The 27468-nt window shown below is 43.4% G+C and overlaps 1 protein-coding gene across 7 annotated transcripts in view; it reads right to left on the bottom strand.

Annotated features, from left to right (window-relative positions):
- ATXN7 (ataxin 7) overlaps nt 1-27468 on the bottom strand; it is a 178632-nt gene that overhangs the window by 135239 nt on the left and 15925 nt on the right. For 3 of the 7 annotated variants that reach the window (XM_075938494.1, XM_075938495.1, XM_075938496.1), the window contains exon 2: nt 1877-1970. The gene's annotated coding sequence lies outside the window, so the exon portion shown is untranslated. Of the gene's footprint in view, nt 1-1876; nt 1971-3626; nt 3984-23899; nt 23975-27468 lie in introns of those variants that run through there. The other 4 variants (XM_075938492.1, XM_075938499.1, XM_075938493.1 and 1 more) reach the window with 2 other exon arrangements.

Below are 27468 nucleotides of genomic sequence, written 5' to 3'. Positions count from 1 at the left end.
AATTTCTGAAAAAGGGATCAGAAGAAGATATGCAAATGTGCACCTAATTTACATATCTTCTTTCAGAAACTGCAGGTAGCCTAAGAGAAGGAGCACCTAAATACCTTTCAAAATCTGGACCTTTGGCTTTGGGGATGGGACATCTTTTCAAAATCTTGAAAATATCCCCAGGGTTGAACAGGCATTTCTTACCCATCTCTACTAAACTGAGGTGAAAAAAATTAAAATAAATGCCCCTAGTGGTGTATTTAGTATGCATTTGCATGTTTATAAACAAAGGAAAGAGAAAAAATAAAATATCTGGGTCCTGACTCTCCATTGACCTGCATACTGTGCTGTAAATTTATACTAACAAAGTCAGTGTAAAATGCTACTATTGTGACAGGACAGCTTTTAAAACCACTCTGCGCTCACTTTGCACTAATGCAAATGACTACACAAAGTGTACTCCCAATGTACCCCACACTATGAATTACTGGATTCTTCAGTCATCTCTATTTTTAAAATCCTACAATGTACCAGGAAGATAAGCCACAAAGGAAAAAAAATCCTCTTTTCTTCTGTTGTTCTATTGATATAAAATTGCTAATATCAAGCATACAGCAGGGTACTGTATTAATATTGACTGAAGTATCCTTCTGGCAGAGTCAGGAATTGAGTAGCCCTGTATGAATTTAATGCTTGAATGTTGTTCATCAAAAGGAACGTAATTACCTATAGGAGCAGTATTCCTGGTCTTTGTTGTGGGCACAAAGATGCAGGTTCACTTGATACATGCTGTAACTGCTAGGTCTAACCTGTGCCATGCGGCACACCAAGTCCTAACTGTTGGGCTCTGAAGTGAAAGTCCCAGCTGCTGAGCCACAAATCCGTCCCTCTGATTTTACATGCCAAAAATCATATGACCTTGCAATGTGGGTCCACCGATAAATAGTTCTACAATGTCTTCTTCCCTTCAAATAGCACCTGACTCATCATTACAATTTCAAGGAAATGTTTTCAAAGAAAAAAAAATATTGGTTTTAGCTGAGCTGCTCAAGAGACGATATCAGTAAAGCCATACTGTGTAAAAAAAAAAAAAGTCACACTGTGACAAACATTCCCTCACTCTTTCCCAGATTATCTCTGCCACTCAAATGAGTTCTGCTTCATTCGGCTTTGCAGACCAGCTCCATCCTAAATTTACGGCAGTTTCTATAATAATCTATTTTTAAAACCATAACAAAGCAGGTTTTGCACAGCAAAAATTAACTAGAGTGCAGTGGGCTCTTCAAATTTGTGCATAAAAGGCAAATACAAACTTAGAACAAATCCACTGTTTTTTTTCTTCACCGTATCAAACAAAATGACACACAAACATGTAAAACGTAGGTGAAGAGGCACAGGAGAGAGAAATGTAAGGGAGACCAAAGGAAGAAACTGTATCATGTGACTGTCCAATTTTGTACTATATCATAAAATAATGCTTTTACCCAAGACTATATGAATACAGGTAAAACTGAAATTTGATGATAAACCGTAGCATCTTCCGAAGTACATCAAATACACAGAAAATCTCTCTTATACACAACTCTGCTCAGTCAAGTTACTTTCATATCCCCCATCTCATTCAGATTAATGAAGTCTGATAACATGTCTTGAGGTTTGACTGGTACGCGCAGACAGCTTGTTCTGGCTGTTTGTAAGATCTCTTTTACTTCCCACTGAAACATGAATTAAACACCTGCATCTTATCAAAAGATCAACAAACTGCATCTGGTAGCACTTTAGTCTAGCTTTGTGACCTTGTGAATATCCTGTTCTTCATGTTTCTCACATCTAAACTACGAGAATACGATGTTTAAAAAAATATATGTAGGTAAGTATGTCACAGTACCTTGAAAGTATGGTAAAACACTGGGTTGATTTAATCAATTGATCGTCATCTGTTTGGATTGTGGAAGCTCTCTCTGACTTGCAGTCGTTTAACTCTGAAATTAAACAAAAAAATATGACTACAGCAGTCATAGGAAATCTGCAACTTTATTTAGCTGACATTCCATAATTGCAATTTTTGTTTTGAAATATTAGTGCTCTAGTACAAGCATTTTACCTATTTGACACCCAAGAGGATTTAATTTTTACAGTGAATTTAAATGTTAATATATATTGTAAGCACTAGCAGAGAATGTCATTCAGCATTATGTCAACAAATCTTTCAGTAATAGCCAACCAGGGTGTGTCCAGACTACCTAGTTTTGTCGACAAAAGTGGACTTTTGTCGACAAAACTAAACCAGCGTCTACACTACCGCTGAGTTCTGTCGACATAACGTCGACAGAACTCAGCAGTTTTGTCGACGCTGGTATACCTCATTTTACGAGGCATAACACCTTCTGTCGACAGAACTCTGTCGACAGAAGGTGTTATTGCCTGTAACATTGCGTCCAGACTACGGAGTTCTGTCGACAAAGCAGCTTGCTTTGTCGACAGAACTCAATGTGTCTAGACGCTCTTTGTCGACGGAAGTTTTGTCGACAGTATCTGTCGACAAAACTTCCGTCGACAAAACGCGGTAGTCTAGACGTACCCCCAGTGTCCAAACTAATATTTGTAAAAAATTGCACCAATTTAGTCTCAACCATCAAACCAGTAATAAAATTAATTTACACTAAAAATGTTGGTGTCTAATTTAGGTTCTAATCTTGCAAACAGGTGCACTGGTGTGGACCCTTGTGCACATGCAGAAACTGCTCCTGCGTGTCTGCAGGTTCAGGGACTTAGCAGCCCATTTGATACTAGAATTTCTCCCTCCGCGATGCAGCTCTACCAACAGTAGCAAAGAAGAGCTGCTTGTGTACACTGACCAGCAGCATTTACACACCATGGCATGTAACTCGGTGCCCAGTGGTGATAGTTTACATGTAAAATTTTACCTTATATCACCACTGACAAATCAGAGGGAGGGGCATATAAACGCCTTATCTACATGAGAACATTGCATCAGTTTAACTTAAAACAATTTTTTAATTAAACCAGTGCCAGCCTCCTCAACACACGTTTTGGTTTAAGTTACAGAAATGTAGGTACTTACAAAGACAGTTAGCTCCTAGTAATCCTCTCTGATGCCCAGTGTGAAAGGTTGTACCGGCACCCCTAATATTACTTTTTTCTCTCTTGTCTGCGAGGCCAACCTTTTTGGTTTGTATACATCCTAATAGAATGGGCCCTCTAGGTACTACGACAATAATACAATTTTATTAGGAAATAGAGAACCCTCTGTACGTAGATGTCCTCTACTTTAATTGTCCTCTATATTACCTTTTACAAAGTTCTGTGGAGCAGAGACTTTTTGCTTTCTGCTTCCCTCATCGATAAGCCACACACTTCCAAGTTGAGTAAGGTAGTTCTGCATGCAGAAAACCCACTATTTCCTAATCAAATTAAATTATTTATATTTAAATTATTGATATATATTATTTACTTAGAAAGCCCAGGCTTCTTGTGCTAGCTGATATGCAAATACAAACTAAAAAGTCTATCCCCCAAAGAGAGTACAATCTAAGTATAAGACAATAAAGAAAACTAATATTATGCATGCAGAGGTTGCTAAAATCTGTGCGATAAACAGAGTGGTAAGCCGTTACCTAACCACGTCAGTATCACTGCAGAGGCGGACAATGTGGTAGCTTTAAAGATTTTATGGGAAGGTCCTTCTGTGCTTAAGAGGTGACAAGGTGAAATGTAAGAAGGTGCTGGTGAGAACTTTTACAAAACCAGCAATCAAAACTGGCAAAGTCTGTAGAAAAACTGTGTATCAGGGATGACAGGGTAGGTTAGGGATGTTAAACTGCGGTTAATCAACTAATCAAGTGGTAGATGGAATTTAAGAGCCTGGCGATTCTTAATATGTTTAAAAGGCATGGGCCTAGCATCTGGGACCGGGCGCGAGTGGGCATCAGCCAATTCCCAGCTTGCACCCAGTCCCCCCCCACGCCTTTGCCTCCCTTGCCTCCCCCCCATAGAGATGGTGCCTGGGAGGGAAGTGGCTTTTAAGCCAGCTACCCCGAGCACCGGCTCCTGCTCCCCCTGCCCCTTGCTGCTCTCTCAGAGAGGCAGCAAGGCGGGAGGGGAAGTGACTAGTCGAGTCACTACTCAGCTACCCAGTAAGCATATGCTTATTGGGTAACTGACAGGTTGCTTACATCCCTAGAGTGGATGAAGATGAATTATGCACCTTATAAGAGAAACACATATGAGGTTTGATACAATGGAGATAGAGAAAAACAGAGAAAAAAGGTACAAATAGAAGAGTCAAAACACCAAGCCCGATATTTTCAAAACAGCATGCCAGGTTTTAGGTCATACTTCTCCCATGAAAAAGTCAAGGGGAAAAAGTGTGGCTGCAAACCTGAAGTAAAACTTTAAAAATTTGTCATTAAAAAATAAACAGGAGTAATGTTGCAATGCACCAGAGCAAAAGCCAAATCCCAGAAAACGCATATCTGTTCTAGTTAATAAAAAACAAAAAGCCCCGGAAAAACATTAAACAGTCAGGAAATTGAAAGTTAAGGTTACAATAAACTTTTAACGTCAGAGTTTACTGACATTCAAATTTAAGGTAGCCACACTACTGTTGCTCCTTTTCAAACCGAGCAATTTCCAGGCCCCGGGAATGTTCCAGCTGGAAACAGAAACTAATGGAAGTCTTTTATTTTCTTTGATGCAATCTTGTTCATTTACCAGGACTGTACAAGTCCTAATTCTCCAAGCACAGGAGGAACCAACAATAAAAGGAGCAATTTCCTAGCGTATCACTCCAATGTTCATTAGCCAGCTCCAGATTCAAAGATCTCTCTAGCTTTTCCTAGGGTCACACTGTGCTCACAGGGTGCTTGCTTGGCTTTCTCAGTTTTTGCCTTTGTCTCTTCACACTCTATGTTCTTGTCTGTTCTCAGTTTGTGCATGTTCTCTAGCAAGTCCAGGTCACTGTACCTACTAGAACAACAACTCATTTAGTGCTAGATTCTGGACAGACTCGAATAGCCCTTGTTTTAGAACTGGGCCCCTTGCCTGTCTTTTATAACTATGTTAACTGAAGAGTGTGTTAACTCACTCTGAATCTGAACAAGGTTTTAAGATAAGCCATAACAGAGCTCCACCCAGCACATAAAAGCAGCCCATTACACATCTTTGCCCATTATCCCAAAGTAGCCTAAACGGTGACCCCCAATAGCTCATTCAAAATACAAAAAAATGTTACAAATGATACACAATTGACTATTTTCAGAGATACAGTATCCTTCTGCCGGAAAACGCTTACAGCTCCAATATGAAAGTTACTGATGCCCAAATCCTTTCTGAGCTTTGCCTGGATTTCCTTTCAGCCGCAGGGGATGGGGGGAGGAAGGACCCCTTTCAGTCAGTCTCTGAGGAAGGCATACTCTTGTTGCGGAATTGGTTGGCTGAGGCAGACCCAGACCATTCTATCTGACTAGGGGATTCATCTTTGTAACAACTCCTCTTCCAACCTCAACTTCCACAAATATCCTCCCCACCCCTTACATTTGGGAATGTTATTAGGGAATAGGCAGCTGACATGCTATCACCCCAACTGCAAACACAAGTATCGTGTCCAGTATGAAAAGGGCTTGAAACTTTGCTCCTGACTTGGCCTCTCTTTCTCAAAAGCCTTTTTCAACTCTAATAATGCTAAATAACACCCCAGGGACAACATGGTTTTCCTTCTCCACTATTTGCTACTTGTCAGAAACATTCGGCAAATAAACATGGATCAGTTCTTCTTTCCAACTGAGAAAAGCTTTGGCAGCTGAAATTTCCTTGAAAACTTGGGTCTCCAAACAGGTTTTAACCTCTTCCGAAGACTCTCTTGCTGGAAAGTTACCACAGCATATAGCTGTTATAACGGTTTCTACACCCTGGGGCAGGACTGCAAGCCGCTTGCCTACAAACCATTTATTTCACCTGGGCCTTATTTTTAAAGGGCATTTCCGCTCACTGAATTCGAGAGACATCTTTCCTGGCATTGATTACACAGTTATTAGCCATAACAAAATCCAACCCTGGATTTTGTTGAGCTTCTTTCCCATTTCAGCTACCCAGATTTCTTGTTCAAATTCCAAAAGGTGCAATTTTCCAACCCAATTCTCTCAAATTTTGTATGGGTGCCCTGCTCGAGTTACTGTCTCCATTGGAGTCCGACTAGGTGGGTCAGTTTTGTATATCCCCAGTTCCCTGGCCTTTTTAGCAAGTCTTGCTTAATATCTCTTATGTTTCAGCCCATGTCAATCACCAGTATGTTTTTTACAGAGTCTATTACCCATCCATTAGCCAAATTCCTTTTATTGTTTTTTACACTGTCAAGAACTAAACAAAAACTGGGGGCTGATCCTAGTATCTCTACTGAGCTTTACTCCCTCAGTTTGGGGCACCCCCATTTCCTGAACGGCAAGAGAGGACTTTCACTCGACACTTGCGACAGTCTCTTGGTCTGCCATAAATTTATTCAAGTGCTTCTATTTGTGGCCAGTTCTATCATTTCAATGAACCGTTTCCTTTAATTTTTGCATTAATCCCAATTTTCCTTTACAAACCAATATCAGACTTTTTAATCCTACCATAAAGGCTTTGAACCCAACTAGACTCCCCTCATTCATTGTACATGTTTGAAACAGCGCTGTCTGCCGATCATGGTGATCAGCTTCCACCTCTGGGCATCGCCGCAAGGAAAGATCCAAGTTCTGAGGCAGATTCCACCAGCTCTCACAGCGTCTTTGGCCTCTTTTTGCTGATGCTGATCATCAGCAAGTCCAAGCCCAGCTGGCAAACCATAAATAGGTCCAATGCCTGTGTATCCTGAAAGGCCTCAAATATCTGGATAGGCCACGAACACCGGCCTCCATAGGTTCACTGCGAATTCAGGTAGAGATTCTTCTTTCAGGTCTTAGCAAAGCCCTAGCTGGCTCTGATTGGTGGCTAGCTCCAAACTGCATGTCAAGGGCTTGCACCAGGACTGGGCAAGTCTACACAGCATTGGCTCAGCTGCACTAATGCCACTGAAGCACATCTGGTGAAGACTCTGCCATCAGTATCATTACTCCACCTCCGCGAGAGGCAGAAGGTACATCTGCGGGAGATCTCTTCCCAATGACAGTGCCAGTATTGTCAGCGCTTCGGTCACTAACTTTAGTCGCTCAGGGGATTTTTTTTTCCCACACCTCTGAGTGACATAAATTACACCAACTTAAGTGGTAGTGCAGACCAGCCATCATTTGAGCTACAATGTTTGTGCTGATTCAAATAAACCCCTCAGAATTTTTCCCTTATGATAATGGCTTTTGAATTATCTGAGGTAGGACAGCCTGATCTCGCCTCTGTACTGTAGTTCCAAACAGGATGACATTCTTGTAAGCATCTGGTCTTAGCCAAGTCCTCTGGCTGCCCCAATTCTTCATCCAGATGCTGTCCTCCACTACAGCAGATGACCCTTTGATTTCCAGCTGTCGATGAATATTTAGTGCCGTAAGTTCTTGCTTCAGCTTCTCTGGGTTGGCAAGTTCCCAACTGGCCAATGCTGGCTCAGTCGTAAGTTTCATGGACAAGCTCCTGGTCTGTGGCAGACTGTTGGTCGTCTCGTCAATCCATTTTACCCCTCCTACCTGGGTGTGTGCAGCTGGGCTTCCCAGTCTGTCCAGACACTGTATAGTTGCTGCTCCAGAGATTTCACCTCCATTCGCAAGTCATCTCTGAGCTCTTTCTAACCTCTAGATGCTGCTTTAAATTCCTTTTGGGACGTTTCCAGCTCCTGTTTTAGGTCTCGTTTTAAATCCCAATGGCTACTTGTCTGTAAGCATCTGTGTTACATGTTCCATCTTCAATCAGGAGGAACATCAGCTCACTCTCTCGGCGTGGAAATTGGTTCCCATTACTAACACTAGCGCTGCCTGTTTTAACCTAAGCAGCTAGTTTCATTTCAGAGGCTTGAGACATTCCAGTTGGAAACAGAAACTGATGAAGTCTGGTATTTTCTTTCAGGCAAACTTTTTTATTTACAAGGAGCGTAAATAATGAAAACTGGTTCTCCAAACGCAAGAGAAACCAAAAACAAAAGAGGAGCAATTTCTTAGCTTACCGCCTCAATACCCATTATGCAACATCAGACGCAAAAGTTCTCTCTCTACCACTCTCAAGCTTTTCCTAGGGTTGCACTGTGCTCACAGGCTACTACTTAACTTCCTTGCTTGTTCCCTCTACCTTTCTCTCTGTTCTGCCTGTTCTCATATTCTCTGTATTCTCTCACACAATACCCACTGAAATCCCCACGCCCATATGGTGGTAGTTTCTGGACAAATTCTAACAGTTCTTGTTGCAAGTGCTGTTCCTTACAACTATCTTAAATGAAGGGTGAGTTCTCACATCAGTCTGAATGAGGTTCTGACTCAACCCACTATGAAGTTCTACCCAGTGCATATTCTGACCCTACAAAACACACCATTCCCCAATCCCTCTTTATTTGCAGTTAGAAGAGCACCAAAAACACGTATTACAAAAAAAAAGTATCTGAATTCTGGAACTTGATCCCCTGGTTAACTGACCAATGTTTAAGTTTAATGATCTTTAGGGACAGTGCACTGGCTAGGTGTTACTTACAGATGCACGTCCAAACCCTTATTCAAAAGGGAAGTAAAATAGCCCCAATACTAGGGGCTTGTCTATACTTACCCAGACAACACTCTGGAGATTGATCTTCCAGGGTTTGATGCGGCAGGTCTAGTAAGGACCCACTAAATCAACCACTGGCAGCGCTCCCATCGACCTTGGTACTCCACAGGGTCATGAAGAGTAAGGGAAGTTGACAGTTTCCTGTCTATTTCCCACAATGGGGATACCACAGATTTTCAGGAGAAGATACACAACTCTAGCTATGAGAATAACTGGAGTCGACGTATCTTAAGTCAACTTTCTCCCCCCATGCAGAGCTGGCCTAAGATGCTGTGTTCAGGAGTAGTAGAACAAGTCTAGCTCTCCAATGTGGAAAGTCACCAAGAACAGGGCTGGTACAATGGCCCTAAACCAGTCCCCTCTTCTAGCTGCTCCCCTGCTCCCCACAAACTAAGGGTGTGACAGGGCAAGAGAAAGTCAATTGGAAGAAGGCGTTATAAGCACAATGCAATGAACTATGGCTATTCAGGGCTGTTGGGTGGTCCCTGAATGACTGTTGTATCCCAAGATTAAGACAGAGCTGCTCGAGGTTGAACCAGCAGCCCACAACTCTAGAGGTGTGAAGATGGAGTAAAGAAAATAAATACAAAAAAAAAACCCCAATAATTTGTTCTCCTCCTCCATAGGTATAGTACCCATTTTTACATGTATGGATTACAGAATTAAAATGTAAGGAGCATGTTTTAAGTGGATACCCAAATGGAAAGTAAGGCAGAATCTTGAGCTTTACCTTTTATTCAGCTGCTCATGATTCTACAGTGTTGTAATTTATACTATGATGCTGCTTCCCGTTGCTATTTGGATATTTATTATGTATTGTTACAAATAAAGCACAATGGATTTCCCAGTGGAAAGACACAGATTTTTCCTCAAAATCCATCAAGCTTTTCTTAAACATTTCCAGAGACATATAAATATATTTACTGATAATCAGACTGTTGCCAATAATATCTGACAGTCAACAGACAACCATCAAAATCTTGTATGGAACTCTCTCAACATGTTGGTACTGGAAATCTGTCAATTAAACTCTTCACACTAAAGTTCACTTGAAGTGTTTTTACTGCTATGTCTGCTGTTTCTATCTGTATAATTATTGCACACATATTTCCAAATGTATTGTTTTTGCCCAAACAGCCAATTATGGAGTTTTGCCAGTGGTTTCAGCTGCATCTTCAGTCATTTTCCTTTTAATTTCTAGATCGTACTCAGCAGCAGGCAGTAAGGTTAATGCTATAATAAGATGTCTTTGCATACTATGCTTCAGCTGTTTAAAGTACAACTACGTGAAGTATAAAGACACAGACTAGGAAAATATATGGAATGAAAATTTGGTTGCAGTTTCCCTAATATAAACAGGCAAATCTACTTTATAATCTAAAGTACTGTGTCTTATGAAAAATTTTAAGCCACCATTCCAAGATTCAGCACACAAATAGCACTAACATGCAGCTAGGACAGATAAAGACAACTGAATAATATTTTCACATTTTATGTAATATTTCACATGTGAATAACTGCAGAAAAACAAAGTGAAAATCTAGTATGTATTTTTGATGTTATAAGAATATTTAATGCTGATCACAACTTCTTATATCAACAACTCTTGAAGTATTCTACACAAAAGACTGGTAGGCAAGCACCTAACTAGACTCCATGACTTTTTAGATATTGATGTTTAAACAAAACAAAACAAAAAACACCCCTTTTATTGCACCATTTAAAAATGATGGCAGGAGAAATGTATATTATGTCAAACAAGGAATACTTAAAGCATTAAAACATAAACAAAGACATACTTTACAAGGGGGACAGGATCTAATCAAGACAAAACAGATTAGACACATAATTAGACAATTTACAAAATGTATTCTTGAGCTTCTTTTCAGTGTAAAAGACAGATAGTGGATTATTCAATATACACAGTTATGGTGACTACAAATTTAAGATTTTAAATTAGCTCTCTGAAGTAGATTGTTATTTTAAGTTGTAGATCAAAATCTGTACAATTTTAAATTACCACCTTGTAGGGATCTAAATATACTAGCAATATAATATGCAGATCAATATAATCTGAAAATGTGACAAATTATTTAGGTGTTATACCACTAACCTTAGAAGAGACGTTGGTTCTTATACAGGTACATCCCTGTTCTCAATGTAAACAAAGGACAGTGGCATGCACCCCAGGGTAAGGATGTCAGCATTTTTCAAACACCTTTCTGACTGTTCTATTTTATGGTGATGCAATTTGACCTACATTTTCAATGGCTAAAGAGAGACAGAGAAATACAAAAGGGAGAGATGGAAACGAGAGACATTTTCTGTCCTCACCCTCCATTAACTAGATCTTTGTCCCTGAAAGGAGTATTAACTGGAAAAAAAACAAGGTGGCATATCCTAGTAGTAAATTTGAATAGAAAGCTTAAAAATGGGAGGGGGGGGAGGGGAAGAAAGACATAAAAAAGGTTTTTTTTCCTATGATCCTGTATCCTCCATAAATAAAGCAAAACATAATGCAGAATCAATGTTAAATGCCAGAAATAAGAAAGCTCTTTTTATTTAATTAGATCTCCCATAGTAAGTGGTAATGGAATGGGGGTCCCTTGCTTGACATACCAACAAGCAATCCCGGCAAAATTCCGCCAGTACCTAGGCCTCTACCCTATTGTCTGTGAAGTTGTATGCAAAACGGTACTAGATCATTGTCAACTCTCACAAAGCCAGGATTTTAGGTACCACATGTATCCTGTACATTGGACTCTGGCTAGAGTTATTTCCAGCCTAGAATTTCTTTCAACTATTGCTGTAACAGCTCATACTCCCCTAGTGTCTGCTGTCAGTTTTACCAATTTTATGTCTAATTTTAATCACCTATAATCTATCCCAAAGCATGCAACAAACCCCCCCCCCCCCCACCAACAAACTTGAGGTTTAAAGTAAAACCCACTATCACAGATAAACTTAAGTACAGAAATACCCATGAAAACAGTGGTACAAAACCAGGCTGCTAGTATTCAAATGATGCCGTCCTATTGTCAAGTATTCCTAAATCAGCTATCTACATTCATTTAATCCTAAAACATGAGATAATGAATATGGCATTTTCAACTTCAATGGTTTTATACTGAAGACAGAGAAAATAAAAGTTGAAATGTTTTTGTCATTCTATTGTAAGTGAAGTCAGCTTTGCTTTTAAAACACATTTTTGTAATCTCTGAGCTAAGTTACTGTAGTTGAAATGTTTCAGATGGGGCAGCTGCGTTTGTTGTTTTTTAATTTTTTTCAGTTACAGACTAAGGGTACATCTAGACTACAGGCTACTGTCGACAAAGAGCATCCAGACTACACCCCGTTCTGTTGACAAAGCAAGCTGCTTTGTCGACATGAGAGTGTGGACACAAAGGACAGTGTAGATGCAATAACGCCTTCTGTTGACAGAACTCTGTAGACAAAAGGTGTTATTCCTCGTAGAATGAGGTTTACCACAAAACTGCCGAGTTGTGTTGATCTTATGTCGACAGAACTCAGCGGTAGTGTAGAAACAGGTATAGTTTTGTTGACAAAAGTCCACTTTTGTCGACAAAACTCTGTAGTCTAGACACACCCTAGCAGTCCAGCAGCACCTTAGAGACTAACAAAAAAATGTAGATAGTGTCATGAGGTTTCATGGGCACAACTCACTTCTTCAGATGAAAGTTCATGATACCATCTACATTTTTGGTTAGTCTCGAAGGAAGAGCTACTCAACATGGGGCCTGTTTGTTTGCAGCCCGCGATGCAGTTTGAGTTTACGTGGGCCTCAACACGTGGCCTGTGGGTGGGATCCTTTAAACGTGGCTTCCACTGGGAACATGCTCCACAATGGCGAGTCAATATAATGGTCTTCTGTTGATATGAATTTTAGTAGTTAAATTCCTGGACTGTCATTGCTCATTGAAAGTGCTGTCATAGGGGGTGGAAATTGGGTAAATATTGCATTTTATTAATATCAGCAGAACTGACTTAAATGGGGCCTGTGTCTGGTGTAGTCTTGCCTTATTCTTTGTATTCGTGCCTGTCAGTATGAAATAAACTATTTGCATATCTATTTGCACGAATATGCAACCACACTTAAGTTGCGGCCCTCAGCATGCTGTGAATATCATTGTGGCCTCCGGGGCTTCCAAAGTTGAGTAGCTCTGCTCTAAGGGTATGTCTACATGGCACACTTATTTTGGAATAAGCTATTTTGGAACAGAAACTCCGAAATGGTTTATTTGGAAATAGCACGTTTACACAGCAAATGCCCACTGAAATAGAGCTGAGCTATTTCAAAAGAGCACGTCCACACTCATTGGATGCTGAATCGCATTTAGGGCCACCCGGAAGCACTTCAGGGAGGGCATCAGGCACTTCCTGGAGCTGCTTCCTGAGGCTCTCTCCCCCCCTCGTACAGCCATGTCTCAGGCTCCTTTCCTCTCCTTTGCCTACCTCATTAAGGGACAGCAAAGCCTTCTCACTGCCTGCTCTGGCTGCCCTTGCAGAAACCACAGCTCTTTAGCCATGGAGTCAGACCTGCCGCCAAGCAGTCGACGGCTCATAGACCCCCGGCACCTCCTGCTGAAGTTACTGCAGGCTGCCCTTGTGGCTCTGCAAGAACAGGACCTGCCACTCACTCTGGGGCCTCCTCTCCTCTCTCCACATGCTGCTCTTGCAGCATGATCCCTCCTGCCATTCCCTGCGCACCGTGCACCTGCCGCTTCTGGCGCCGGAACACCAGCGTGACTGGATTGTCATGAAGCAGTGGGGCGACCAGCAATGGCTCTAGAATTTCTGCATGCGGAAGGACACCTTCACAGAGCTCTGCCAGTTGCTCGCCCCTGCCCTCCAGCGACAGGGCACCCACATGAGACCTGCCATCCCTCTCCAGAAGCGGGTCACCATTGCTATCTAGAAGCTCGCCTCACCAGACAGCTACCGTTCCGTCCAGAACCAGCTCGGCGTGGGGACATCGGCCATCGTAGTCATGCAGGTATGGCGCTTTCCTGCAATTGTCCCAGGAGGGTGGTGAACTGTGGGAATGGGGTTCCCTAAGAGAAGGTGCTACTGGGGCCCCCTCCACATCTCCCCCCTTGCCCTCCTGGCAGGCTCCCCTGGCAGGGGACCAGTGTCCTCTGCCTCACACCCTTGCCCGGGAGTAGATGCTGCCCCAGGAGTGCAGGCATGTCCGTGTGCTGTGTGTGTGTCTGTGACCCATCCTCCCTGGGGGTGGCCTGTGGTGGGAAGTTGGAAGTAAGGCAGGCCTCTCTGGAAGCCCTGCGAGCAGGGGCGCAAGGTTCCCGAGCAGCTGCCTCAATGCGGCTCTGTGCTCCGGACTGCTGCTCCATGTGCAGCCACCTGCACAGGCTGCTGTGCCATCCCCAGCAAGAGAAGGTTGGGTGAGGAGTGTGCAGCCCCTTGCCTCCCCCGTGTGTGTCCAGGGAAAGTCATGGAACTCACCTGATGGGCCGTCCCCAGCCTCGTCCGAGCCCTCGTTGACATCCTGGGAGAGGGGGTACCGGCTCCAGGGACAGGGTGAGGTCCTGAGTAGCGGGCATGTGGAGTGTGGTGGCCACCTCCTCCTCATTGTCATCCTCCTCCACTGCCGCGCCCTCCGGGAGGCTGACACCAGGCATCTCCAGGCTGGAGTCAATGACAAGGGGAGGGGAGGTGACCTGCCCCCTTTCCAGGATGCCATCGAGCTGGGTGTAGAAGCAGCAGGTCCAGGGTGTCACTCCCGACCGGGAACTCCTTTCCCGAGCCTTGGAATTAGTCTGCCGGAGTTCCTTGATCTTCATTCTGACCTGGTTCTGAGTGCGACTGTGCCCGCTGCGGACCAGGCAGTTGGCCATGCGGACATACATTTCAGCATTTTCCCATCTGACGGGGAGCTCCTGGCCGTTGGACTGCTCCCGCCAGATCTCAATGAGATCCAAGATCTCCGCAGCCGTCCATGATGGCACCCTCCCCCTTCAGCCCCAGGCAGGGGCTTGGGAGCTGGCTGCAGATGGGCTGGCAGCTGTGGAGGCCTCAGATGGCAGAGGTAGGGCAGAGCAGAGCACTGCTGTGTGCCACAGGCCCTTTCCCTTTGGCGGCAGCTTTAAGGGCTGCAGGGGAAGAGGGACTACAGAGTTTTGATGAGTGGCCAGAAGGGCACCCTTGGGAAGCTCTGGAGGCACCTTATTTTGAAATAGACAGCGCAGCTGTGGTTACACACGCCCTATTTCGAAAGAACGATTTCAGAATCAGCAGTATTCCTCGTAAAATGAAGGTTACGGATTTAGAAATAAGGTGCCCGTTCCTCCAAAATAATTTCAAAAATAACAAGTTTGCTGTGTAGATGCTCGCTTTGTTATTTCTAAATAGCACTACTATGGAGACATGCCCTGTGGTGCTGCAGGACTATTCATTGTTTTTTACATTTTTGTAGTTGAAATGTCAGCTGCTTGCTATTATACAGTCATTGGTGTAAAATAAAACTGAACCTTTCCGCTTTAGATTACAAGATACTTGGCTGTTGTTCAGCATGTCTGCAGAGTGCCTTCCACTATCCTCATCCATGGAGTGCTGCTGCTAAGCACCACAATACACAATGGCTGAGTCTAGACTGGCAAGATTTTCTGCAAAAGATTGTCAGTGTTCTTGCGCAAATACTATGCTGCTCCCGTTCGGGAAAAAGCCCTCTTGCCCAAATGTATTTGCGCAAGAGGGCCAGTGTAGACAGCTAAAAAGTGTTTTGTGCAAAAAAGCCCCGATGGCGAAAATGGCGATCGGGGCTTTCTTGTGCAAAACCGCGTCTAGATTGGCACGGACTCTTTTCCACAAAAAGTGCTTTTGCGCAAAAGCATCCGTGCCAATCTAGATGCTCTTTTCCGCAAATGCTTTTAGCGGAGAAACTTTTCCGTTAAAAGCATTTGCGGAAAATCATGCCAGTCTAGATGTAGCCAAACAGTAATAAAAAAAACTGCCGTAGCACAGTAAAACTAAAGGACAGGCTTTGATCTTATTTACACCCGTGTAAATCCAGTGGCTCCAGATAAATTTCTCTGGATTTACACCCATGTAAATGAAGGCAGAATCCGTGCTAAGTGTTGTTTCAAGCCACAAATCAATGTAAAGTTTATATTAACTCCTAATAGTGACCAATAAAGGCAGCCCTCCACTTACCACACTGCATTGCAGCTGGGCTGTTCTAGCATTTGGTGAAGACACTACTATGCCAATGTGAGAGCTTCTTCCATCAGCATGGTTAATCCACCACTGAGAGAGGCAGTTGTTCCTATGCTGACAGGAGAAAAGCTCCCATCAACACAGCATCCGGGTGAGGCTGGTACAACTATGCTACTCTAGATTTTTGGCACTCCTGCGTGGCATATTTATATTGATGCACGTTTATTGTGTAGACTTGAGAGGGAGGGATAGCTCAATGGTTTGAGCATTGGCCTGCTAAACCCAGGGTTGTGAGTTCAATCCTTGTGGAGGCCATTTAGGGATTTGGGGCAAATATTTGTCAGGGATGGTACTTGGTCCTGTTGTGAAGGCAGGGGACTGGACTCAATGACTTTTCAAGGTCCCTTCCAGTTCTAGGAGATAGGCAATCTCAATTAATTATAAGATATTACCAGGCTAACTTTCTGGTTTATGTGGTAATAGCTCTGTCCTGGACTGCAGACCTTCTTGCCCAATGGCTGCTAGGTGGCTCTGTATATCTCCCTCCAGGCCTGCTGCCTCTGCAGTCATAGCAGTGGTACAGGCTTAGTCTACGCTAGGAGTTTAGGTCGAGTTTAGCCACATACGGTTGATTTTCTAAGCAGAGTTCACGCTGCCAAGTCCATCCTTTCCCTTTAAAGAGCTGCTGGTGTCGATTTCAGCTCTCCTGCTTTTCACAAAGAGTAATGCAAAATTTGACCTTGCATGATCGAATTTCTGATAGTGTAGACACAGTGTCGTGACAGTCGATGTTCTTGGCCTCCAGGAGGCATCCAACAGTGCCCTGCTGTGACCACTCTGGCCAGAGCTTGCGCCTCTACTGCTCTCTGGGTGAACAAGAAAAGCCCTGGGAAAGATTGAATTTCATTTCCCATATGGCCAGCATTGTGAGCATGCCTAAGAGCAGGCAGCACACCTGAGCAGATGTGGCCACGAATTCAAGTTCCACAAGTTCCAGTTGCCAGGGGTGCAAAAGAGCACTAGAACGGAGTGTGAAGGAGATCTTGGATCTCTTCAAGGCCTGGGGAGAGGAATCGATTCTGAGCTCCAAACCAGCAAAAAAAGGCACTGCAATCTATGCAAAGTTTGCAAACTGCATGGCGGAGAAAGGGATGCCTGGCAGTACTGTGTTAAAATGAAGGAGGTGAGGCTGTCCTATCACAGGACAGTGTGGTGGTGGAAACGAGGAAGATGAGACTGGCCAGCCAGAGAGCGGCAGGAGCCAAGAAAGTTTTCTAACCCTGGAGCCAACCCTCTCTTCCCAGACATCTCATGGTTGGGCACTGATCCCGAGTGGACACTTCTGGGGAGTTCACAATTATTTTCTTACTACCAGAGGGTCACAGCAATTATGTGGCATAGTCTATGCCGACACAGTGCAGGGGGGCCGGAATAGCTTGTTCACATGAATCGAGATGGAGGAATCCTCCCAGAATATCTCCACGAAGCCCTCATACAGGAACTCTTTGATCCTTCTCACAAGGTTTCTGGGAAGGCCTGCCTTATTCTATCTTCCATGGCAGGACAGCTTCCCATGCCACGCCTGCAGTAAGTGGTCTGGTGTCATTGCCGCACAAAGCATTACGGCATAAGGCCCAGGTTTCTGACCACATTCATTTGGCATCTGCTCCCGATCACTGTGTAATTTGGAGAAGATGGTATCTCACAAGGCAACCTGAATGAAGGAGGGGAAGCTATTAGCTGCTGCCTCTTCTGCTAGCATGGCATCGGCCTCATGGCTTCCCTCCCTCCTGCTCTTGGCTCTCTCCCAGGAAATCGAGTGTGGCGGACAAAGAGGAGGGAAGCCACGTGACCTGCCGCCCTGCTCCACTACCTCCCACCCCATGATTATGCCCTAGCCAGGCCTCTTACCATACCTGCCTCCAAACTGCGTAAGTTCAAATGCTCCCTTGAGAACTGCGCTGTGTACCTGCTGTACAGTGACCACTTTAAAGCATAACTTTGGTCTTGCACAGAACACATCTCCGTTGTCCTTAGAAAGTCCTTCACTGTACGTTAACAGATTAGATTTTGGACTTCACAATGCATCTCCTATAATCTGTGCCCCTGTAACTTTTCATTAAGCGGGAACAGAGGCAGCTTGCTGCATACTCTCCCATCTACAGCAGCTGTCCAGTTTGCACACATCCACAGGTGAAAACAGACAAGAGATGACATGTTTAAGGAGCAAACAGAGTGGAGGAACACATTCCTGGAGGGGATGCAAGTGGAACGTCAGAAGAGGATAGCAGAGTGGCAGGAAAGGAGAACATGCAGGGAACTGCAAGTGAGGCACCAGGAGAACGTCCTTTCATCCCTGATGGCTGTGATGGAGCACATGGTGGTGTGCCTGGAGAGGATCCACACACACACTCCTGGCAGAACACCAGTTCCTTAGTCTCCATCCTCAGAGGCCCTAGGACATGGAGGTTGTGGACCTCAACGGCAGTCTCACACTCAACCTCCAGTGCCTCGGGAGGCAGAAGGCTGTCCTTGCGTTTCTGATTCCCCCCCCCCCTTCAGGTTCCACCATGGACTCCTGTTCTGTCTCTGCTGTCTTCCCTAAATAAAAAAAAAAAAAAAAAACCCACACGATCGCTGAATAGTCTCTGTATTGCTTTTGTTGCAGGGGTCAGGTGGAGGATTACAGGCAAGGACGCTGAATGCAGGGGCGCCTCATTAAGAGCAACAAGCATGACTCTCAGAACTGGCTATTCATAAAACCTTCTTTCAAAGCCTTTCTGATTTGCCCTGCCCCGTGCTGTGCTCTCCTTATTGCCCTGGTGTCTGGCTGCTCAAAGTCGCTGGCTAGGTGCTCTGCCTCAGCCTCCCGCCCTGCCAGATAGCATTCCCCCTTGCTCTCACAGAGATTTTGGAGCACGCAGCAGGCTGCCACCACAAAGGGGATGTTGCATTCGCTGTGACCTAACCTAGTCAGTAGACTCCTAAACCTACCCTTTAAATGCTCAAAAGCACATTCAACCACCATTCTGCATTTGCTCACCCTTTAGCTGAACCGCTCCTTACTGGGGTCCAAGCTGCCCGTGTACGGCTTCATGAGCCACTGGAGCGAAGGAGTAGGCTGGGTCGCCAATAATGATCGTTATTGGCATTTCCACCTTTCCAATTCTGATTTTCTGCTCTGGGGAAAGAGTTCCAGCTTGCAGCTTTCTGAAGAGGCAGAAGTTCCCAAAGATACATGCATCAAGCACCATTTCCAGCCATCCCACGTTGATGTTGGTGAAACGGCCGTGTGATCCACCAGCGCCTGGAGCACCATGGAGAAGTACCCTTTGTGGGTTATGAACTCCCTGGCAAGATAATCAGGGGCCTAGATAGGGATGCGTGTGCCATCTATCACCTCGCTGCAGTTAGGGAACCTCATCTTGGCAAAGCCCTCCACCCCACCGTGGCATGCATGTTTCCCAGTTACTACCCTCCGTAGTAGAGTGGTATTGATTGCTTTGGCTGGTTGAGTAACAGCAGCCACCTCTGTAGATTTCCCCACTCCAAATTGATTGCCAACTGATTGGGAACTGTCTGGTGTTGCAGGCTGCCAGAGAGCAGTTGCCATGTGCTTCTTCACTGTCAGAGCAGGTCTCATTCAGGTGTCCTTGTGCTTCAGGGCAGGGGAATGCCACTCACAAACTTCGTGGAAGTGGCCTTGCACATTCGGAAGTTTTGCAGTCACCGCTGATTGTCCCATACTTGCAGCACTGTGTGGTCCCATCAGTCTGCTTGTCTCAGCACCAGAATCAGCATTCCACTGTTTCCACGAGATCGAATGCCAGCTACGTTTCCAATTCACTCAGCCACCCAAGGGCTTGCCTGAATAGCAGACCCAGGGTTTCCTAAGATTCCTCCTCATCCTCTTCCTTGAATGAGGTGCATACACACTCAACATACTCCACCATTAGACACGTGAAGGTAGACATCAACGTCACAATGCTGTGATGCACAATGCGATTCACAAGGGGGGGCCACGCTCATGCTGCGATGGTGTCTGCACAGGTAGCCAGGATCAAAAAGGGCACCAAAAGACTGTTTCCCATTGGTCTCAAACAAGGAGGGAGGGAGGGAGTAGAAGAGCACATTATGGAACTCCAACGACATGAACCCAGAACTACTTGCTGCACAATTTTGGTCCCAGTGTGCACTGGGAGCATAACCCAGAATGCAAAGTGGCACGCGCACTGTGGGATAGCTACCTATAGTGCATAACTCTCAAAGTCAACAGCAGTCTCTCTACTGGGGACATGCTACTTTGAACTATGTTGAATTCTTGCGCACAGTGAGAACATGGACTTTCGATTTTAATTTGACTTCATCTCACAAGATAGAAATTGCCTCAGTAGTGGCTTGGGGTGGGAAGGTACAGAGTAACTTGGTGAGGGCAGGGAAAGAAGGGGAGGAAGTAAACTTAAAGCCTACATTGACTCAACAGAGAAAAGGCAGAAAGAAGAATCAAGGGACGGGACACAATCTGGAGAGGGAAGTACTGCAAGGATGACGGAAAGGAATTAATTTTTAGAGAGTTGGAGAGCACTGTAGAGGGAAATCCCTGGATATGGGCAGAGACAAGGCTGAAATAAATACTTCCCAAATGTATGAATTCCCCATGCCTACAAGAGCATGGGGAAATTCTCCCCCTTCAAAACAAAATTCAAGTCATGCATTCCTTTACTTTTATTATCCCTCTGTCTACATCATCTTTATCTCTCTCTCTCTCCCAGTGAGCAGGTCTTATTGCCACAAAAAGTGTAATATTTCTGTATACACAGTTGTTTGAAATTGACTTAGAAAGGAGATTCTGGATTTTTTCAAGGGCTGTCAAGCAATTAAAATTTAATCATGATTAATTGTGCTATTAATTTCATGTGCTGCCTCTGAAATTCTGCGGCGGCATTTCAAAGGCACAGTGCTGCGGAAGCCAGGGATCAGATGGAGTCCTCAGCTGACCCCAAGCTCAGTGCAGCTGCCCCTTTGAAACACAGCAGTGGTGTTTCAAAGGGGCAGCACTGTGGGAGCCCAGGATAAATTAAATTAATGGAGATTACCTAACTCCTAGAACTAGAAGGGACCTTGAAGGGTCATGGAGTCCAGTCCCCTGCCTTCACTGCAGCACCTAGTACCATTCCTGACAAATTTTTGCTCCAAATCCCTAATGGTCTCTGCAAGGATTGAACTCAAAACCCTGGGTTTAGCAGGCCAATGCTCAAACCACTGAGCTATCCCTCCCCCCAGTCCCCATCTTACCCCAGCTTGGTGCAGTACTGCCTCTTGAAAAGGCTGCCACAATATTTCCAAGGGGCAACACCACAGGAGCCTGGGGTCAGCTGGGGACTCCAGCTTGGGCTCTGTGCAACCCCTTTGAAGCACCAGAAAAGCACTTCAAAGGGGCAGTGCAATGCGGAGCTGGGGATCAGCTGGGCACTGCCCCTTTAAAGCACTTCAAAGGGGCAGCGCAGCATTAACGCCTGCGATTAACACGTTTAAAAAATTAACACGTTAATCCTGCCCTGAGTTAATCGCAGGTGTTAACGCACATCAATTGACAGTCCTAATTTTTTCTGTTGCAAACACAAACCTATTTCAGTTTCAGTTACCCTAAAGTTTCCATTTCTAATATGGAAAGAAGAAAGGGAGCAGTGATTCACAGGGCTTTCTTAATTAAATTTGCCATTATTAAAACATCTTTGTTTTTGGTTGTTTCATAGCCCTGGTGTTTGGTTGGTTGGTTGGTTAGTTTTTGGAGTGTTCCTATTGTGTCAGGACATGTTTTGCTTCATTTGGTTGATTTTTGGTTATGGAGAAAAATATAGGGATTACAGTAGGGATTACAGACAGAGGAGTCATGTCATCAATGTTTTGAGATTTGCTTAAAAATCATGAGTTCTTTTCATAATTATGTATTTTGCATTTAGAATGCAGGCAGTTCATGTTTTCAAGCTTTCCTCTGAAACAATGAGGGCTAGAAACTTCTGTTTGAAGATGAGTCTCATGTATTTACCTGGCCCTAGAAGCTAGGCTTTTAAAAAATACACCAAATATTGCAAGACTTGTGATAAAATCATGAGAGCTGGCAACACTGTGATTATGCAAACCACACACCCAGAACTACAGTGCCGGGAATAGCATAACTGGGAGGGGGGAAAATAGTTTAACATAATAGCAGCATTCCAATAGTTCAGTTGAGACTATTCCATTTCTGTGAAACGCATGTTGTAGATGAAGAAAAACTAAAATATTACTATGCTGTTTCTCAATTACCAGCTATTTTAAATGTATGGGTATTTGGTACCATTTTAGAGTCTATGATCAAGACCTCCTTGTTTTGTTCAGAACAGGCAAAACTAAACAAAAACAAAAAACACCTCTAATCAAACTTATTTATGTGACATTTTATCTATGTGCCATGTTAAAAACCTAAATAAAAAATTTCATCATTGAGGTCATGTCTACACTACGCGGAAGATCGACGCCACTGCAGTCAATCTTCTGGGGTTCGATTTAGTGGGTCTAGTATAGACCCAATAAATAAAACTCAGAGGGCGTCCCCATACTCCTGCTCCCCACAAGGAGTAAGCGAAACCAACAGAAGCATTTTCTCCCGTCAACCTCCCGCTGTGTGGATGGCGCAGAAACACGATTTAAGATATGTAATTACATAGCTGGCGTTGACATATCTGGAGTTGAATATCTTAAAGTCGACTTTCTGCTGTAGTGTAGCCCAGGCCTGAGTGAATGTTTAGTTGTAAAATTTTAAACTCCTAAAGACACTGGTGTCACTGCAGAAATGCTGGCAGAACTTTAATACTAATGACCCTGATGAATTTTAACACTGATGCTAGGGACTAGACTAGATGACCTTCCCAGGTCCCTTGCAGTCCTAGAACTCTGACACTTGTGAGAACCACAAATCTGTTTTTAAAAAATTCAGTTTTCACTAACTATATTGAAACATGCCCCAATTTAGCAAAGTTTTTAAATAAATGAGCTGCCTCTCCCCCGAAGTTAATAGGGCTACTGACACATTTCACAATAGAAACGTGCGTAAGTATTTTACAGAGACAGAACAAAAATGAAACATGATAAACATTTAATAGCTAACTCCCAAATGCTGTTCTCAATTAGGAATATAAAAAAAGGAATAAAAATATTAACAGTGAAAACTATAACCGTTCTATCGGTTACACAGAGATGCCAGTGCTGCTGGGGCTGCCAGCAGCCCCATCCATAGTGTAACCATTAATGCTAACTGATAAGCATCTGCTTCTCAGTAACTGGTTAACCACCTACATCCCTATTCTCAATCTAGTGAAGCAATTTAATATGGCATTTAAAAGTCTGTTATTAAACAAATAACTATGGGCTAGTCAGGAAAAGTATTAGAGGAAGGGAGTTCTGGTTAATCTCTCTCCTCAAAATAATAATAATTTGCAATGTTACTTCATTTCATTGGGTGTCAGATATTCTTGGTAAATGATATACTCAAACAATACTTCCAATCTGTGTAAGTACCACTCAGACATTATGTAGTTACCGCCATTATTCCCTAACATCAGATTCACGGCTATTGGTCTCCTGCAAGAAAAACAGTTCACTAGTTTCTTTATTCTTCTTCTGTCTATGACCAAACACGCTGTTCAAGACGCACTATAAAAACAACACTGTAAAATTCTTTATAGCTTTATCAGTTGCATCCAATATAACAGTGTTATTTAGTACACCTCCTACCGACTGCTACTCGCACCCAGAAATGAACACATGCCAAAAGACTGATACAGTCACAGGTAAAATGGAATTAAATAGGATTAAGAAACACATTGTTCACACGGTTAGCTATTTATATACCAGATGATCTAACTGGTAGTCTTTTGAAATCAACTATTTCTATCACCTGCACATGTGCAACTACAATAATAATTGTTCAGAGAAATATACTCACATAACAGTTCTTCTCCACAAGGAACAGCATGAAGCCCCTTGTTTCTCAAGCAGAAGTGACAGCTTTACAATTGGACTGTGTATATAAAAGAGGGCAGGTACTCTTAACAGGATACAGAACTTAGAGGATTATGTGTCAAAAATAAGATGCTTAGGGAAACACAACCCTTCTTGATGTTGCTTGATGTGGTCCCCCCCACCTGGACAGCTGGAATTCAAGTGTTGCATTCCGCCGCTTTCCCTTGCTCAGGTAAACATTTCTATAGCGTGAGCAGTTATAATTCTACTCAACTGGAATCAAGGAAGCAAAAAGGGAACCAGTTGCTCAGTCATTGCCCTCCTCTCCATAATTTACCCTGAAATGATAGACAACTCCATGGACACATTCCCATCGTTAACTAAAAAAAAAAAAAAAAAAAAAAAAAAAGTGGAGCCGAAAGACAAGATAAAGGAGGCAGTACATAAACGAGGCACAGGAATTGTAATACAAGATGTATTAGCCCATATGTTCTAATCACTCCTAAGGCAAGTAGGTGTTAAGAGTGTTAAATGCCCTGGTTGAAATAGACAAAGCACATTTTTCTTAATCTAGACCATGATTATCTCTGCCTCTGATACACAGATATATACACGCAAGTTGTTGTTCTTTTAATATTTTCAGTGCATCCTTGAATTGGATGTTTGAGACTCCATAAATAAAATAGCATGCATATCAGAAATATTTCTTATAAAATAACAGCAGAATAAAACTAGATGACAGAGCCAACATAGTGGCTCTTATGCCATGCCCTTCGGTCCCCCATCCAGCACAGGGTCACGGTAAAAAAGAAGAGAGCACGGCCATGGAACTTGGCGATCGGGGCAGGTCCCGGATGATTAAGAAAAGGTAAATACAGTGCACATCTTTAAAAAGGGAGACGGAGGAAGATCCAGGGAACTACAGACTATCAGCCTCACCTTGGTGCCTGGAAAAAACCACAGAGTAGGTCCACAAGGACACTTGGGGGAGAGGAAGATGAGCAGGAACAGTCAACATGGATTCACCAAAGGCAAGTTATGCCCGAGCAACCTGATTGTCTTCTACGATGAGCTAACTGGTTCTCTGGATATGAGGAAAGCAGTGAACATGATAGATCTTGATTTTAGCAACATTTTTATATGGTCTCCCATAGTATTCTTGTTAGCAAGTTAAAAAAGTATGGCCTGGATGAATGGACTATAGGTCGATAGAAAGCTGGCTAGATCATTGGGCTCAATGAGTAGGGATCAATGGCTCAATGCCTAGTTGGCAACCAATATCAAGCAGAGTGCCCAGGGTTGGTCTTGGGTCTGGTTTTGTTCAACATCTTCATCAGTGATCAGAATGATGGGTCGATTTGCATCCTCAGCAAATCTGCAAACGACACTCAGTTGGGAAGAGGGTTCAATATGTAGGAGAGCAGGGATAGGGTCCAGAGAGACCTAGACAAATTGGGGGATTGGGCCAAAAGAAATCTGATGAGGTTCAACAAGGACAAGGTCAGAATCTTGCATTTAGGATGGAAAAATCCCATGCTCTGCTACAGGCTAGGGACCGACTGGCTAAGCAGCAGTTGTGCAGAAAAGGACATGGGGATTACTGTGGATGAGAAGTTGGCTATGAGTGAACAGTGTGCCCTTGTTGCCAAGAAGGCTAACAGCGTATTGGGATGCATCATTAGGAGCATAGTCAGAAGATCGAGGGAAGTGATTATGCTCCTCTGTTTGGCACTGGTGAGGCCACATTTGGAGTATTATGTCCAGTTTTGAGGACCCACTACAGAAAGGATGCAGACAAACTGGAGTGAGTCCAGCATAGGGAAATGATTAGGGGGCTGGGGCACATGACTTATGAGCAGCAGCTGAAGGAATTGAGCTTATTTAGTGTTCAGAAAAGAAGAATGAGGAGAGATTTAATAGCAGCTTTCAGCTACCTGAAGAGGGGTTCCAAAGAGGATGGAGCCAGGCTGTTCTCAGTGGTGGGAGTTGACAGAACAAGAAGCAATGGTATCATGCTGCAGGAGATCTTGGTTTAATATAAGAAACATATTAGGATGGTGGTGACGGTAGGGGTGATACTAGGAGGGTGGTGAAGTACTGGAATGGGTTACTTAGGGAAGGGGTGGAATCTTCATTCCTAGAGATTAAGTCTTGACAAAGCCCTGGCTGGGATGATTTAGTTGGGGTTGGTCTTGCTTCGAGCAGGGGGTGGACAAGATAACCTCCTGATGTCTCTTCCAACCCTATCGTCTGTGATTCTATGAACTGCTACAATCAGCTAAATCTTATTGACCATAAATGACAGATGGAGCAAACTAATACAGCACTGTTGCAAACTAGGAACAGCTTGGTGTCAAGGCAGTATAAATATGACTTAGGACCCTCTGCATATACCCGATCTCCCAGAACTGTGCTAGATAGGAGATAAACCATCTTAAGGAACGGAAGCAAAAAACAAATGGAAAGGCAAATGTATAAATAATTAAAAATGGAAATATAGGTTAATATATTTTTCAAGAGAAGACAGGGAAGTCCATTATTAACTATAAAAACCAGAAACACGTAAAAAGAAAAAGATCAGAATAATTCTGAAAAGAATACAGGTAAATCCCCGGTACATCCACATCTTGAATATTGCATCTGGTCATTGGAAAAAATTCAGAAAATAGCAACAAAAGTTATTAGGGGTATGAAACAGCCACCATTTGAGGAGAGATTAATAACACCTGGACTTTTTAGCTTGGAAAAGAGACAACTTGAGGGATATGATAAAGGTCTATAAAATGACTGGTATGGAAAAAGTGAATACAGAGTTAATTATTCTGCCCCATAACACAGGAAATAGAAGTCACCAAATGACATTAATAGCTAGCAGAATTTAAAACAGATAAAAGAAAGTACTTCTTCATACAAAATGCAGTCAACCTGTGGAACTCCTTGCCAGAGGATGTTGTGAAGTGCAAGACTATATCAGAGTTTTTAAAAAGAACTAGGTAAGTTCATGGAGGATAGGTCCATCAATAGCTATGAACCAGAATGTCTTGGAAAGGTGTTTTTTCAGAAGCTTGGAATTGTTAGCCGGGGATGGATCATCTGGTGAGTACCTGTTCTGTTCATTACCTCTGGGGCACCTGGCATTAGTCATTGTCAGAAGGCAGGATACTGGGCTAGATGGACCTTTGGTCTTGACTCAGTATGGCCATTTTTATGTTATGTATTTAGGTTAAATATATATTAGCGATGCAAAATCCTGTTTAATTAGTTAACAGTCTTCCAGCCAAGATAATAAAATTGGCATTGTAGTGTGAGCACAAATATAAAAAGGAGATTCCCTATAGCAAATCAATGAATATTCCCGCTGACCTCACTTATCGTGCTGGCTGACAAAGAGAATAATCTCTAGGCACTAGAAAGGAAATAAATTGATTATGAAGTGGAAAAGGTAACAAAAAAAATTTAATCTGAAAGCTTCAAAGTTATTTTTAAGACAGAGAAGCGTACAGGCCATCCTCACTATACGTTTTGGGGCCAATTTTATTTCATCTTTTTATT

Source organism: Pelodiscus sinensis, chromosome 11 (assembly GCF_049634645.1).
Source record: "Pelodiscus sinensis isolate JC-2024 chromosome 11, ASM4963464v1, whole genome shotgun sequence".
NCBI lineage: Eukaryota > Metazoa > Chordata > Testudines > Trionychidae > Pelodiscus > Pelodiscus sinensis.
Note: the sequence above shows the minus strand (reverse complement) of the source record. Positions and strands in the feature narration are given on the sequence as shown.